The sequence below is a fragment of the Triturus cristatus genome, chromosome 4_1 (genome assembly GCF_964204655.1).
Source record: "Triturus cristatus chromosome 4_1, aTriCri1.1, whole genome shotgun sequence".
Lineage (NCBI taxonomy): Eukaryota > Metazoa > Chordata > Amphibia > Caudata > Salamandridae > Triturus > Triturus cristatus.
In genome coordinates, this window is record NC_140585.1 from 1,144,529,247 (window position 1) to 1,144,541,870 (window position 12,624).

Here is a 12,624-nt window from a genome sequence, read left to right on the forward strand (position 1 = left end):
TAATACTCTTGAGGCAAAGCCTATTGTCCTTTCAACACCATCCTCTACTTGCGTTAAAGTAGCTCCTAAACCTACTTGGCTCGCGTCAACTGTCAAACAACACGGAAGGCTGGGGTCAAATGGCTTAAGAACATAACTCTCACATAGAAGATTCTTCACTTCTTGAAAGGCCAGCATACATTCATTACTCCACACAAACTTAGACCGTTTTTTTAGTAGGTTGCTGATGGGACGCACAATGGTTGCAAAATGGGGAATAAACCTTGAGTAATATTCACATAACCCCAGTAGAGATTTGACTCCCGTCTTGTCTGTGGGAATAGCGGCATTTGAGATTGCTTTGAGAAGACCAGTTCTGGGCTGGATACCATCCTGAGTGATAATGTGACCTAGGTATTCCACCTCAGTACAAAAAAACTTACATTTCTCTACTTTCAGAACAACACCATGTTCTTGGAAAAGGCCCAAAACTTTATTTAAGTTGTTATCATGTGTAGCAACATCTTTACCAAAAATGAAAACTAGCACTCCGTCAACTCCTCTGAGGATGTTAGTCATTACCCTTTGGAATACCGACGCTACCGAAGCGAGACCAAAAGGCATACGTCGATATTGAAACGTCCCCAGAGGAGAGACAAAAGCAGTAAGATGACGTGACTCCTGATGTAACTCAACTTGGTGATAGGCACTGGCAAGATCTAACTTAGTGAAGAATCTAGCACCTTTGGTTGACGCAAACAAATCATTGATCTTAGGAAGAAGATGCGAGTCTACCCAAATCTCTTTATTAAAAGATCTTAAGTCCACACATACCCTAAGCTGACCTCACCTTTTCCTAGCGACAACCAAAGGCAAAAGCCATAGTGAAGACTCCGTTGGCTCAATGATTTCTTTCTCACACAATTGTTTGAGTTCCTTTTCTAAATCTTCCCTGACACTGTAAGGGACACCCCTAAGTTTATGTTTCACAGGCAAACATCCGTCCTTAACAATTATCCTATGTTTGAATCCTTTGATTTTTCCTAGTTGAGAACTGAAAAAAGATGGGAATTTGTCTTGGAGAACTTGTACATCGTTAGGACAATCAACCACAAGAACTTGTTCTTTGGCTCCAGGTCTTAAGATCATCTTAAAGAGACCTTGATGGAACTATCCTAAAATATTAAGGCCTTTTGACAGCAACATAGACCTTCCCTCTAATTCTTCTTCCTTTGAAACACATTTCATCTTCAAAATAACCCACAAGATCAAACTTCCGACCTTCATAGGATACTGGAGTGCGGTCAGGAGGAAGAAGGGGTTGAGTACCTTCCCAAGTTTCATCAAATAATTGTTGGGTGATCATGGTTATCTTTGCACCAGAATCGACAAGAAGTTTAAAACGTTTATTACCAACCTCAATATCTATTATAGGATCTACACAGTTTTTGGGATCGCCTTAACTAATTTCAGAAATCGAAAGATCTGTCACAACTGAAACAATTTCTGATTCGGAGGAAGAATCCGAATCAACCATACATACAGTGGGTTTTTAAAAAATTCTTTTGACCTTTTAACTTGAGACACACTTTGGCAATCCTTTTGCAATAATTGCAAGTGACATTAGAAGCAGGGCATCTCGATCCCTTAGAGTGAGGTGGGTTCCCACATCTCATACAGACAGAAGGATCGAATTTGCTAGGCTTAGAAGATGTGGTTCCCTTTTCTTTTTTGTTCCCCAAATGTTTTGCAGGTTTGTTGTTGTTTTTTAAGGAAGAAGAATTGAGGTTAATGGAATTAACAGATTCTACTACCTTTTCCTCTAATTCGTTTAGCGAAACCATAGAAATCTCAATACTTTTAGCAAGTTTTATTGTCTCATCTAAAGAAGGATCCCCCATAGTGAGTAACTTTTGTCTTATGTTCTTGTCCTTGCAGTGACAAACTGATCTCTGATGAGTTGATCAGTAAAGTTCTCAAAATCTACACTCCGCTGCCAATCTACGTAAGACAGAAATATAAGAGTCTACATCTTCGCTGTCACTTTGTTTTCTCTTAAAAAACTTGTGTCTAAGAACCATGAGACTAGGTTGCTTGTCAAACCTTAATTTGAGTTTTTCAACAGTTTCTTGGTACATATCATTTAGTGCAGGATCCCCTACTGGAAGCTCTGGTTAGTGTTTAAAAATAGACCTCCCTTCAAAACCTAGAGAGTGTAAAAGTAAACTTTTCTTCCCTTCTGCGGCGAATCTGGTTGCACCAATGGCTCCTAAATATGTTTCAAAAGCATCATACCAGTTTTCCCATCTGATTGGTGGTTCCCCTGGATTGTCTAGAAAAGCGGGTGGGGGATTTACTGATTGAAGGGTGCACATAATTGTGTCACTGAGTGTATAAGGTGTAAAAGGTTTACAATAAACGTTAAAAGCATCTCAGAACCCCAAACAATCCTTGTTGTATGAGAATTCCTCTCTCACACATATAAGGTACTATACCAAAAGAATGAATCACATAAAGAACTAAAACTCTTCAGAAAATGAGTTATAACTAACACATTTGGTAACAAAAATGTGACCGATAAAGATACCTGAATTAATTACCTAGAGGCTCTAATAATATTGTGTACCTATGTAACTATATTAGAACTGTGTACACCATCATATTATTGAATGATGAGAAATGCGCAATGTCCTTCTAACTGTGCGCATCAGTGAATGTTTTCTTGTCGTACAGTCTGAAGAAGGAAAACTTTCTTCGTGATGTATTGAACTTCAAAGCGATCTGAAACGAGCTGTGCGCATCAGCGCTACTTCGTAATGTATTTTAAACTTCAAAACAATTTTCAAATGGGCTGTGCGCATCTACGCTACTTTGTTACCTTGATGAGCTCCTTTGCGATCAATTCTAACCATGAACGTTAGCTTCCATTGGCTGTGTGCATCAGCGTCAGAGCAGAGAACGACGTGCGTGTAAAGACGTTGCCAGGATACGGGTTCGTCTGACATCACAGAGGACGCCGGCGTAACGTCGTACGATGACGCTCTCACACAATAGTAAACACTTGAAGGGAAACCAAGTATCGCTCGCGCTAAGGCACGTTCCAAGTAAGGCGCAAGTAATTATTTTTAAATAAAGCGCACGCGATGAAGATGTCTAACGCTGTGAACTTATATGCTACTTGCGCGAAGCGATAAAAACAGTACTCGGTGAATGTAAAAGTTGCACAACAGTCCCCAAAGTCAATCTTTCCACATGGATGTTCACAAGAAGAACATGAATATGAAACGAATGAAGTCCGACACGTTTTACCTTTCTTTTAAAGGCCGACAGTCAACAAGATATAGAGTAGGGTGAGCAGGAGCAAGAACACGTCCTACCGTATCATGAGTTGACTAGTAGACTTGAAGACATGTGGTATTCTGAAGGCAGAGTTGTATCATCACTTGATGCTTTGGTCTTTATAGGTAATAGTCTTCATCTGTATTTGCACGCTGAGTTCATATGTAACCAAAATCGTCGCCAACTAAAATGTAGTAATTTGTGACACGGCGCTCAGCCAGGGTCTTTAGGGGTGGGCATTTTCTCCATGCAGACTGTAATGGAGCCTGCATGGTGAAGGGGCAAAGACCACATGACTGGTTTGGGTGGCTCAAGAGGGTGCCCAAACAGTCATTGCACATTTAGGAGGGTTGTACCCTCCTCCCCTGCTCTTCATCCCCCGCCCCCTAACGCCAGCTGCCTTAGCAAGAGGGCAAATTAAAATGATAACGTTACGTTATTATCATTTTTATTTTTTTCCTTTCTTTTGCTACATGAAGGCAGAGTGGCGACGCTCCTCCGCCTTAGTAGAGAAGTCGCCACTGGTTGTGGAGCAGAGTGTGGTAAGTTAGAGTGGAGCTGAGTTGGTTAGACTAGAGTGGAGTGGAATAAATTGGGGTGCAGTGGGAAGAGTTAGATTGCGGTATATTGGAGTGGGGTGGATTAGATTGTAATGTAGTGGGGTACACTGGTGGGGTACATCAAGATAGATTTGGTTGAGTAAAGTGGGGTGGATTGGAATGGAGATCAGTAAACGAGTGGAACGGATTGGGGTGAGGTAGGATACATTGGGGTGTGGCAGGTTGGATAGAGTGTTGTGGTGTAGATTGGGGTGGGGATGTTAGGAGGTGGGTTGATTGGGAAAGGGTGGAATGGGTTGGATTGAGGTAGATTGAAGTGTAGTGCGGTAGACTGGAGTGGGGTGGATTAGAGTAGGGTATATTGGAAAAGAGGGGGGCAGATTGGGGTATAGTGGTATAGATTGAGGTAAAAATGGAGGGGGTAGTTTGGGGTGGGGTAGAGTGGATTAGATTGGGGTGGGGTATATTGGAGTGAAGTGAGGTAGATTGGGGTGGGGTAGAGTGGTGTGGGATAGAGTGAAGTGGAGCAGATTTGGGTAGATTGGAGTGGCGTAAGCGATGTGGAGTGTTGTGGCTTGTCTTAAAATGAAGTGTGATGGCGTAGAGTGGAAGGGCATAGAGTGGAGTAATGTAAAGTGGATTGGCGTATTGTGGAGTATGCACAGTGTGGTAGCGCTCTGCCATTACAGACAACACATTTCCAATTGATATGACCATTACATTTGCAGAGATATACAGTTTTACTGCTCACAGACGATAATGTGCGGAAATGTCATCACCTAGTGTATTGATGTGCTTTAATCGTTTTCAAATATTTCCTTCCACCACACTTCAGAATACAAAAAAATGTGCTTTATTACTATGTTCCTAATTCTGATGTATTCTGAAAAAGCAGCAGTTCATTTTTGTTGTGTACTAGAAAAGATAACATCCTACTGTCCACTCACATAGGTACTCCGCAGGATGAATTGTCACATAAATTATCTCACATTGAAGTCGGCAAAAGAAAAGTAAGATCCAAGCTCCCTCGGAATAAGAGCCTGACATTTGACCTTCTTTGAATATACAGCAAAATTGACCAGATAAGAAAAAGATTTAAAGGTCTGATCTGAAAGAGACGGTTATAGATTCCTTACCTTAGAATTACCCCCATACGTCAGACTAGATCCGGAGAATTTTTTGTCTTAGCAGTACCCCTGCGCGTTGGTCGGTGGCGTTGGTCGATTCCGCGTCCGTCGTCTGCATCGTGGTCGCCGGGATGACGTTGCGGTGCCTACTTACATGCCTCCCCTGCGCGCTGACATCAGTTGTTTCTTTTTTCGCGCCATCCTAGCGCAGATCCGGAGCGAGCTTACCCCTTTAGTCATTTTTTGACTAAGCTTTTTTCAACTTTGGTTGATTTTCTTTTTGTCGAGTCATCAAATACTGGTGCGCAAGGGATGTCCCATCGTCGGACCACCTTCAAGACCTGCGAGGTCTGTCACAAACTGATGTCTGTGACGGACCCACATCTTGTGTGCCTTTGATGTCTGGAGCGCGACCACGACCTGAAGTCGTGCTCCGACTGCCGGGCCATGAATCTGAAGTCTTTTCGGGAACGGTCCCGAAAACTCTTGGAGGCCTGGCAGTCGGCTCCGCGTCACTCCCGATCTAGGTGAAGGTCTCTAGACCATTCACAGAGCCACCACACCGTGTCCAAGTCTTCGCACTCCTCGGGTAAGTCGAAGCACAAGCAGGCGAAGAAGCACCATCACTCTTCGCCTTCTCCCCGTCGGTTGGCAGACGTGACGCGGGATCCGCAGCGTCGTCGCTCTAAGGCTCTGTCTCCACGGCCCAATTCAGGGACGACACTGCGCCTCCCCCCCCCCCCCCCCCCCCGTTTCCAGAAGCCAGGGCATCCCCTGCACAGCTTCGTACGTTCTATGAAGCCATCTTTTTTGGGCAGTCCTACTCTGCTGGCACGCCTTTGAGCCCTGCAGAGTCAGTCGGGGGCACTGGGCCTTTGATCCTGGCGCCGGAGGGCCCCTGTGGATCCAGGCCTGGATCTGGATCGACGTTAGTTGACCTTACTCGACCTTCCCCGGCGCCGATCCCGACAAACGCCCCCGGCCGACACCGTCCCCATCCTCGAGATGGAGCCAGACCGACGTTGAATCCGACCCCGGAGGGTACTTTTGTTCCCTTGTTTATCCCTGGTGTTCCCTATCGCCCTGAAGGTGGTGATGAGGAGTGGGAGGGGTCGCTGAACTCTTTGGCAGACCAGCTGGAAGAACCGGACTGGAGAGAGGAATTGGGTGACGCCAGTAGTCTTGATACTTCACTAGACCTTGTCATGCTTTCTCCCCCTACTGTGGGTATGGAGGAGAGGAGCATCTTATGCTGTGGTGGTGTGTAGGGCAGCAGAGGCCTTGGGCCTGGAGCGCCCTACAGTGACAGTCTGGACTAATCTCCTGATGGAGGTGCTCCAACCTGTGGCAACTTCCTCGTAACCTCTCTTGCCCTTCAACAAAGTCCTCACGGACGGCCTTCTGGGCACTTGGTCCAAGCCCCCCACACGGGCTCTTGTGGATGATTGCCCGCTGCCACCGCCTGGCTCTGGGTGATCCCATTTTCATCACCCAACACCGTTTCCCTTAGAACTTGGTGGTCTTAACTTCTTCCAAGGGCGCATTCCCTTCTGCTCCTTCAGACAGGGAATCCAAGAAGCTGGATCATCTTGGGAAGCGCATGCTCTCTTCCTCCAGCTTGGCACTGCGGTCCGTGAATACCGCATACCTCTTGGGCCAATACTTCCATACAATGTGGGATACGGTTGCGCAATTGCTGCCTTAGTGCCCAGAGGAGGCCCGGGCCGTTTTCTCACCAGCCGTGGCAGATGGGAGAGACGCAGAAAAATTCATGATTCGCTGTGGACTAGATACCTCCGACTCACTAGGCAGAATGATTGCCACGTCGGTAGCCCTTCGGTGATACGCCTGGTTAAGGACGTCTGGCTTTTCGGGGGATGTCCAAGCAACTCTGCTGGACATGCCCTTCGATGGCCGTTGCCTTTTTGGTCACAAGGCAGACTTGGCGCTGGAGCACTTTAAGTATTCTCGAGCTACGGCCAGATCCTTATGCCTCGCGGTGTCCTCCTGTTCACCACAGTCTGCCTTTCACCCCTTTTGTGGCTACGGAAGGGGCACCCCACCACGTCCGGCCCAGTCTAGCCACTAGTCCATGCAAGCAGCCCAGCCTATACATGGCCGCAGACGTGGGACACATCGACCTCGCGGGTCTGGGAGCCAGGGGGTGGGCCAGTCCACTTTTTCCCCCCCTGCAGCAGCCTCCAAACCCTCCTAGTCTGACCTTTCAGGCCCATCAGCGGCCAGTGGGTGGCAGGATTTGCCATCACCTCTCCCACTGGCAAACCATCCCGTCAGACAGGTGGATTTTGCAGATAGTCCGAAGGGGCTACTCTCTCCCCTTCGAGACTACCCCTCCCTCCTTCACGACTACCCCTCCCTCCATGCCACCATCTTTCGATTGTATGTCAGAGGATCATTTGGCGCTTCATCACCAGGAAGTTTTAGCTCTTGGCCAAGGGAGCCATCGAAAGGGTCCCTGCGCCGGAAGTAGGTTGTTGTTGCTATTCCTGCTACTTTCTGGTGCCCAAGAAGGACAAGGGCCTGCGTCCTATTCTAGACCTCAGGGCTCTCAACTGCTTCCTCCGCAAGTGGAAGCTCAAAATGCTCACTTTGGCTCAGGTTCTGTCTGCCCTCGACTCTGGAGACTGGTTGGTGGTGTTGGACTTGCAGGATTCCCATTTCCATATTCCTGTCCTGCCAGCCCACAGACGCTACCTACGGTTCACGGTAGACCACGAGCATTTTCAGTTCACCGTGCTCCCCTTCGGCCTTACCAGAGCCCCTAGGTTGTTCACGGAAGTGATGGCTGTGGTCGCAGCTCATATGCGCATATCAGGGGTTCAAGTCTTCCCCTATCTCGACGACTGGCTGTTGAAGGCGGGCTCGTCCCCGGCTGTCGTCTCCCACCTCCAGACTATGGCGGACCTCCTGCATTCGCTAGGGTTCACTATCAACGTGCTGAAGTCACACATGACTCCCTCTCAGGCGCTCCTTTTCATTGGGGCTGTTCTGGACACTGCAGTTTCGGGCCTATCCTCCCAAACAGCGAGTCCGGGATATTCGGGATAGGATACCGATGTTTCAGCCTCTATCCCGGGTTTCGGTGAGAATGACCCTGAGGCTGCTGGGCTTCATGGCCTCCTGCATCCTGCTGATGGATCATGCCAGATGGCATATGCAGGCTCTGCAGTGGGTCCTGAAGTTCCAGTGGGCGAAGCATCAGGGGAATCTTTCCGACTACGTCCAGATCTCGGAGGGAACTGCGCAACAACTGCAGTGATGGTTAACGAACCAGGATTGGGTCAGAGGCAGATCTCTCTTCCTTCCACAACCAGACCTTACGGTGGTGACCGATGCATCACTCCTTCGGATGGGGCGGCCACCTAGGAGAGGCGGATATTAAAAGAGTCTGGTCTCTGGTGGAGTCCGGGCTCCATATCAATCTGTTGGAGCTCCCGGCGATTCGCTTTGGACTGAAGGCATTCCTTCCCTTCCCTCAAGAGGAAGGCAGAACAGGTGTTCATAGACAACACCACCGCAATGTGGTACTGCAACAAACAGGGCGGGTGGGTTAGTGGGCCCTTTGTCAGGAGGCTCTTTGCCTTTGGACATAGTTGGAACATCAGGGCATGACCCTGGTGGTTCAAAACCTGGCAGGTTCTCTGAACGCCAGAGCGGAAAAACTCAGCTTTCGGTGCCTGGTTGGTCACTAATGGCGTCTTCACTCAGAGGTGGTGCAAGGTCTTTCAGCAGTGGGGAGAGCCTTGGTTAGATCTGTTTGCCACCGAAGAGAACGCTCAATGTCTGCAATTCTGCGTGTTGGAGTTTCCAAGGCAGCACTCGCGCTGCTGTACTTTTTGTCACAAGTGGAAGTGCGGCCTCCTGTACGCCTTTCCGCCAGTACCACTTCTGCTTGAGTGCTGAGGAAGATCAAGCGCAACCGGGCCCAAGTCATTCTTGTGGCCCCGGACCGGGCACGAAGAGATTGGTACCCGGAGGTACTGAGCATGGCTATCGATCCTCCAATCAGACTGCCCCTTGGGGAGAATCTTCTGTTGTAGCAGAAGGGGACAGTCCTTCACCCAAACCTGTCCAGCCTCCACCTCGTGGAGATTGAGCGGCGACAGGTGACCGCTTTTGACCTTCCACCCGAAGTCTGTAATGTCATCCTGGCAGCCAGGCGTCCCTCCACTAAGACGATATACGCCTGTCGATGCAACAGGTTTGTGGCATGGTGCACAGCAAAGGCTGTGGATCCCCTCTCTGCCCCTCTTTCTGATGTTCTCTTGTTCATTCTTTCTTTGGCCCAGTAGGGCTCTGCTCTGGGCACTCTTAAAGCTATCTGGCAGCAATTTCTGCTTTCCTTCGGCTACCAGATCAGCCCTCTTTATTCAAGTCCCCTATTGTAAATAGATTCTTTAAAGGGCATTACTCACCTCTTTCCTCCATCTCCTTTAATAAAGCCCCAGTGGGACTTGAACCTTTTCTTGACTTACCTTATGTGTGCTCCTTTCTAGCCTCTTCACAACTGTCCTCTTAGGCTCCTCACTCTGAATACTGCCTTTCTTGTGGCCATCACCTCTGCTCACAGACTGAGTGAGCTTCAGGCTCTTTCTTCTAACCCCCCGTTCTTCTCTGTGCATCCGGACAAAGTGGTGCTTAGGACGAGACTCTTGTTCCTTCCTAAAGTAGTTACTCCCTTTTACATAGGACAAACTATCACTCTGCCCACCTTTTTCCCACCTCCGCACCCTTTCAAGGAGGAGGAGAGACTCAACGTCTGGACCCAAAACGTGCGCTGTCCTTCTACCTTGACCGCACTAAAGATTTCTGGGTGGACGATCAACTCTTTGTTGGCTATGTGGGTGCCAAGAAAGGTTGGGCTGTCCAAAAGCGTACCATCTCAAGATGTGTCGGCCTTTGTATAAAGATTTGTTATGCTTTAGCACAAAAGTAACCTCCAGTGGGGCTTCGGGCTCTTTCCACTAGAGCTACAGCAGCAACTACTGCTTTGTCATGTGAAGTCCCACTTATTGACATCTGCCAGGCGGCCACGTGGGCATCTATGCATACGTTCACCAGACATTACTGCCTGGATTGTCAAGTCCGGAGGGACGGCTACTTTGCCCGGTCTGTCCTCCAGGACTTTCTGGTGTGAACTTGGTTCACAGACCCTCCTCCGGGGTTGGTATTGCTGGGGTATCTATTCTAAGGTAAGGAATCTATAACTAACTGTCTCTTTCAGATGAACAAGTTACTTACCTTCTGTAACAATGTCTCTGTAAGAGACATACGTTAGTTATAGATTCCTTACCGCCCCACCCATCCTCTCCGCTAACTGTTTTCTAGGGTTAAGGACTCCCTTACCGGGCCCTAGTTTTGGGGCACCAGTGGTCAGTGTCTTTCATGGCTCTGCGCTTCTGGTGTGGAAAGTATTGTCAGAACTGACGTCCGCTCGCAGGGGCGGCGTCTAAGTAGGCACCGCGATGTTATCCTGGCGATGCAGATGACAGACAGGGAGTCTACTGACGCCACCTACCGACGCACAGGGGTACTGCTAAGAGAAAAAAAATTATCTGGATCCAGTCTGACGCCTGGGGGTAATTCTAAGGTAAGGAATTTATAACTAACCTATGTCTCCTACAGATACATCGTTACTGAAGGTAAGGAACTTGTTCTTTACAGAAAACGAGTCCTCCGAAGGATACAGTAAACCAGGTATGTTCATGGGAGGGACAAACCAAAGCTGGACAGCCTAAGTCGCTAGCAAAAGGCTCTGACTTGAAAAGGGCTTCGGTACAGTACTTGTGTAAAATACACCATGATAGGATTTGCTTTCTTCCTTGAAAATCAAAATGTCTTTTAACGGCTGAAGGGTAACGTCTCACTGCAGTTCATGGCAGTGCAAAATGCTTCATATGACAAATGAAAAGGACCTAGAAATTAAAAATGTTGTCTATTATTTGTGTCCAAACAGGAATAATACATTAACACTTCTAACTGAACATAACAATTTACTTTGCAAAGCACTCATTCACCTCCAAATTGGTTTCTTGGACACAGCTGATGTTTATTTTAAACCAACACAGCAGACCTCGTGTTTGAAACCATGGTCGGATGAAATATCAAGTGCAGTTGAGAGGATATGAACCTGTGACCATGCGGCTAAGCAGGCGAGAAGGCCACTGCTGCTCATGCACTAGGCTGCAGAGCCACCATAGTTAGTGTAGAACGCAGTTAGTCACTGTTTGGGAAGTTCTTGCGAATCAAACATCTTGTGGAAAAGAAATGATTTGAACACCTGGAACATTTGGGTTGTCCTTCGTGGTGCTGCCCAGGCAGTAACACACATTTTCAGCTGTTATTTATTCGCTGATGCAGACTTTCCCTTTTGGTAGTTTGATTAGAAAAGGAAATTGAGTGAAATTGATAGAAAAGTCAATTTCATGTAAGTTAACGACAATGTTCAAACGCAAACAATTATGTAATTTAAACATTAAAAGTGGACCTTATGTGTAAGTTTAGTTTGCTGTGTTTATTGAATAACAAGCAGCCATTTGAAAATGGTATTTAAACTCCTGTAATGACCAGAGTTATCTTAGCAACTGCAGTGCATCAACTGAGCTCTCAGGTGGGAAAACCAAGTGCTGTAAAACGTACACTTTTAACTTTTCAGTAATTTACACTTGTTAGTGTCCCCATTCAGGGAAAACATAACTATTAAAGTGACTCAATGTGTGAATATATACATTTTAGCATTGTTAACCTTTGAGTTGTGCAAGTTAAAAAAATAAAAATAAATACTGACTATGAGATTGTTGCTTGAAAAAGCGAAAGTATCCTTCATTGGGGTGAGCTAGATTGTGTCTAGATAGTAGGAACATGGGACTTCAGCAGTGAAAAATGAATATGTTTCAGAAAATGTAAAGAAATTAATTTAGCATTACAATATTAAGAGCTTCATTGAAGTAAGTGGAGTGACAGTGGGCCAACAGCAGCTGGTATGGGCCTTCGTCTTCTGCTCCAACATTCCAATGTTTGTCTTTCTGTTTCTCCCTGTTAAATTCAGGATATTCTACCTTATATATTAGCATAACAGGCCTTATTCCTTAAACTTTACCTGTCGTTAAATGCTCCCTCTTGAGTAACTCTGATTCAGACTTTTACCAACTGTTATAATTTTGGCAGCTGGCTATAATGCTATATTAGGGCATTGGAATGTGGGGTGCTCTACCGAAAAGAATAATGGGGCAGAGTGGGAATGTTAGAGCCTTGAACTCTAACATTCCATTTTTTTCCTATTTCTCCCAATGTAATTTTATATTATTCTGCCCTGAACGGGTGAATTATTGCAACAGCATAATAGCCCCTTCTTTCTCAGGATACGCCTGTCGTTAAAAGGCCCCTCTCTTATTAAAGTCCCTTCCTTGCCTGTGGGCTCATAAACTGGGCTGGGGTATTTAACAACCAATGTAGCCTTTCATAGCATAGCAAATTATAACCTTGTATTACATCATGTATGAATGATGACCAATGAGAAATGTGGTCTTCTGAAGAATGCATATTTGAGTATGAAAAGTAAAGCCCCTGGAAATTTAGACTATTGCATAGTAACAATA